Source organism: Bos indicus x Bos taurus, chromosome 20 (genome assembly GCF_003369695.1).
Source record: "Bos indicus x Bos taurus breed Angus x Brahman F1 hybrid chromosome 20, Bos_hybrid_MaternalHap_v2.0, whole genome shotgun sequence".
Classification (NCBI taxonomy): domain Eukaryota; kingdom Metazoa; phylum Chordata; class Mammalia; order Artiodactyla; family Bovidae; genus Bos; species Bos indicus x Bos taurus.
In genome coordinates this window covers 69011252-69015917 of record NC_040095.1, presented here as the reverse complement: position 1 = coordinate 69015917, position 4666 = coordinate 69011252, and positions in this window count along the sequence as shown.

Sequence of the window (4666 nt, the reverse complement as noted above, 5' to 3'; positions counted from 1 at the left end):
GTGAAAGATCTAATGTAAAGTGTGGACTCTGGGTGATCACACTTTGTCCATATAGACTCCTGGGTTGTAACGCACACGCCCCTCTGGCAGGATGTGGATGGCGGGAGGCTGTGCCTGAGGGGGCCAGGGTGTATGGGGGCTCCCTGCACTGCCACTCAGGTCTGCTGTGAACCTCAAATGGCTCTAGAATTTTTGATATAAAGTCTATTCTCAAATAAACAGCAGTGATGACACTCTCTTTTTCACTGGAGCATAATTGATTCACAGTGGTGTGTTACAACAGAGTGACTCAGTTACATGTATGCCTGTGTGTGTGCTGGGTGGCTTCAGTCGTGTCCGACTCTGATGCTATGGACTGTAGCCCTCCAAGCTCCTCTGTCCATGGGATTCTCCAGGCATGAATACTGGAGTGGGTCCCCACTTCCTTCTCCAGGGGATCTTCCTGACCCAGGGATCGAAGCCAGGCCTTCTACGTCTTCTGCACTGGCACGTGGGTCCTTTAACACTGGTGCCACCTGGGAAGCCCAATTATACGTGTGTGTGTGTGTGTACACACATGTACACATGTATGTATATATACACACACACATATGCACACACACATATATACGTGTATATGTATGTGTGTGCATGTATATGTATATATGTGTGTACATGTGTATATGTCTGTATGCATATGTATCATATATTTTTTTAGATTTTTTATCCCTTATAGGTTATTACAAGATATTGAGTAGAGTTCCCTGTGCTATACAATAGGTCCTTGTTGGTTGTCTATTTTATATATGACACTGAAAGTGAAATCACTCAGTTGTGTCTGACTCTTTATGACCCCATGAACTGTAGCCAGCCAGGCTCCTCTGCCCATGAGATTCTCCAGGCCAGAATGCTAGAGTGGGGCTGCCATTTCCTCCTCCAGGGGATCTTCCCGAGCCAGGGACTGAACCGCCTTGCAGGCGGATTCTTTACCAGCTGAGCCACCAGGGAAGGCCTTGTTTGTAGAGGTGTGTACCTGTCTGTCCCTCCCCCTCCCCTTTGGGAGCTGCAGCTTTGTCTCCTGTGTCTGAGGGTCTGTGTCGTCCCCTACATGAGTGCACATGAGCAAGACTGTTTCTAACACTGAGATGTCCCCCACTGAGAGCTGTGGTCTGAAGTCGGGATATGATCCTCTGTGGCCCCCTTCCCCTGCCCGGTTCTGTGCTACCCCATCAGTTCTGCTCCCGGATCCTGAACCTCAGATCCTTCCATCACATGTCACAATAAATACATCCTCTCTGTCACAGAACACCTTTATCATCCCTCACTGCCCGCAGACTTCACAGGATTCCCTACCTTTAGTCTCCACGAGAAGAAAGAGGCTGTGATCTCCATATCGCCACACTTTTATTTACCTTATCTGTAATATAATTAATAGATGACTGTGCAGAGACCAAGGTGCTTTCAAAGAGAAGGAGACAGCTTCGTAGGAAACTTGCTCTTTTGAATCAGTCCTGGACTCTATCAAAGCCTGTGTGATAATTTCATGTAAATCCTGGTGTTCCGAATCAGTATCTTTTAACCTGTACGTACCATTTTTTAACACACTACATTTCAAAGGCCCTGAAGCCTGGTATAATTTGTATTGCAGAATTATATTATAATCGGCAAGCCTCACATCACACTGATTTCTTAAAATTAAGATGGAAGCTCATTACAAAGACATTCGCAGGGGTCTCCTGTAGTCATCTCAGAAGGGCTGTGATGGGGAAAATCAGGTCCTCGAGTTAAAACTTTCTGGTTCCCTACCGTCAGATCCCACCGCAGGTATTTGGATTTTGAAACTGCCTCTTGGCAGAATCCAGCGGTCCCGAAGTGTCCTGTTGCCTGACTGTCGACACTAATGATCACAGCTCATCACCGTCTGAACCTCTGGTGTATCTGTTTACAAATTCCCCTGTGTTTAATTTGAGCAAATCAGGCACGTTCTCACACATTTGGATTTCGCAAATGCCCCCGCTCCTCTCGCGGGTCCATCTCCAGGGCTTTCCTGATGGTTGACGATCGTCACTGTGATGTGGTGCCATAAACAGTGAGCCACAGGGGCCTTTATCCTGACACGTCTTCCGTCTTCGAGAGGAAGCTGGGATGCCGGTAGAGAGAGGAGGGACACCCGGAGAGACGCAGCGCCCGCACTCCCGTGGGACCAGCCGCGGTCAGGCCGTGAGGCAGCTGCAGGCCCCAGCCTTCCTCCTGCCGGTTTGCGGGGGCAGCGGTGACTGGGGGAGAGGGGTCAGGGGCCCCTCGCTTCCTCTGTGCGGGGTGACGAAGCGCCACAGACGTGGTGGCCGACAACAGCCATCTCTGCTCTCAGCTCGGAGGCCAGAAGCCCCAGATCAAGGAGCCGTCATAGGACGGTTGTCCATCCAGCTCCTGCGACGGTCCTCCCTGCCTCCTCCAGCCTCTGGGGTTTCCGGGCTGTCCTGGCCACATCCCTCCCTGCTCTGCTTCTGTCTGTACTCGGCTTCTCCCCTGTGCGTCTGGCGCTTCCGTCTCCCGCTGAGTCACTCCCACAAGGTCCTTGTCCTTGGATTCAGGGATAACCTAAGTGCAGGGTCACCTCATTCAGGGACTTGAGCTTAATTACATCTCCAGAGACACTTCCCAAAGGAGCTCACCCTCAGGCTCTGGAGGCTGGGTCTCGAATGTATCTTTTGGGGGGATACAACTCAACCCACTGCACGTGGGAGCCTTCTTTAGAAACCGAGCAGGTGTTCCCCTGTGTCTGTACCTCTGGGGGTCCCAGGGCAAGTTCTCAGACAAGAGGACGGTCCCATGTTGCATCCCGGTGCCTGGTGACCCCTCAGGCCACCCTCGCCGCAACCCCAGGACTCCCAGGATGCCCTCATGTAGAGAGAGCCACCACCACCATGTGGGGGTAGCCCGGTGCGGAGCGGGCCAGCCCTCCGAGCAGGCACAGGACTCGCCAAGGATGGAGAGGACTCACCAGAAGCCCACCTGCTGAGCCTCTGTGGTCAAGACCTCAGGATCTCAGCCTCCAAGCTCTCCTTGGGCACTCAGTGGGTTTTCTCTGCAGACCCGGGTCCTCCTCTTTACCATGGTGGGGTGGCATCGCCAACTCAGTGGACACGAGTTTGAGGAGACCACAGGAGACAGTGAAGGACAGGGAAGCCTGGCATGTGCAGTCCATACGGTTGCAAAGAGTCAGACACGACTTAGCACCTGAACAACCGCCACGGGAAACAGCACCCAGGTGGGGCTGGAGGCCAGGGCAGGGCTGTTTGTGGCAGCAGGGATGCTGGGGACGCTTCGCCCCTGGGGAGTGGGGTTTCGTTTCCCTCCTGAGTCCTGAGACCCCTGGGTCCCCCGGGACATTGGCTACCCTGAGTCACAGCCTCCCTGTCACACCCACAAGTGTCTGCTGCACTCCCCTCTGGCAGGCTGCACTTCAGGGGTCCAGCCAGCCCCCAGCCCACGGTCACCCCGCATGGCCCTGGATGTAGGACCACCTGAGAAGTTCATGGCTCCCAGAGACTTGTTATCCTGTGGTCTCCACCCACAGTGGGCAGATGCTAGACTCCTCCTGGGATGCTGCCCAAGGGTTGGACAGCCCCACACCCTGGGCTGTCTGCCCCATGTACCCTCAGCCACCAACCCAAAGGTCACCCAAGCCAGTCAGCTTCCGAGGCTCCATTTCCTTCAAATTAAGCAAATAACCAGTTCCCTCTGGACAAAACACAAGCACGCATGACTCTGCTTTGCTTCTTCTGGCTCCATATCCCTGGGGGCTGTTCTGGGTCCTCGATGTCCAGCGGAGGCTCACACCCTCCCGTAGGACTTCTGCAAACTCCTGCCCCTCCAGCCGAACTGTAGTCCTGGGCACCCCCAGGGGGAACCTGCCATGTGGGTGGTATAGGCTGTCGGGAGCGAGGACCTTCTCCCAGGCTCCTGGAGACCCAGATGACTCCACTGAGCTACTTTCCCTACAGAAGTGCATGAGGGTTCCCTTTAGACCCCGTGCTCTCCTCAGTACAGTCTCTTCTAAGGACCCCACAGACCCAATCCCACAGGCGCTTGGGCAAGAAAGGGGATGGGAGGAGGGTCTCCAGGGAGGATGCAGAAGGTGCCCGTGAGGGCCCCTGGAGGCCCTCCGAAGTCCTCTGGGCCCTTTGGAGGCTCAGGTCTATTCCCGGTGGGGGCTGGGGGCTGCCTCTTCAAGGCTGCTGGGCTAACTTCTGTCTGAGTTGGAAGCTGAGTTTGGAAGTGTCCTCAGAAAGTCTTTGTGGTTCTAGAAGGTGCCTTGGGATGGAGCCTCCACACCAGCCCTAAGGGAGGCATTTGGGGCATCCATCCTCCCACCAAAGCCTAGCGCTAGTCCATGCCCTGCTCAACAAGCCCCACGATGATGTCTTACCTGCAGAAATGGACCCGGGAGAGTCAGGGTCATTTGCGTGGTGCACAGGCTCCGACGCACCTCTCTGCTGGGCCAACCCATCCATCATCTGCCCATCCAGCACTTCGGCGGCTCCTCATGACATGTGCATCCGGGGCTGAACACGTGGTCTCTGCCTTCGGGAAGCCGAGGCCCAGTGCTGGGCACCCAGGGACAAGCCAGGAGCCTTCTATGGGGCGTGCACAGAACTTCTGGCAAATTTGAGAAACGCTGCAG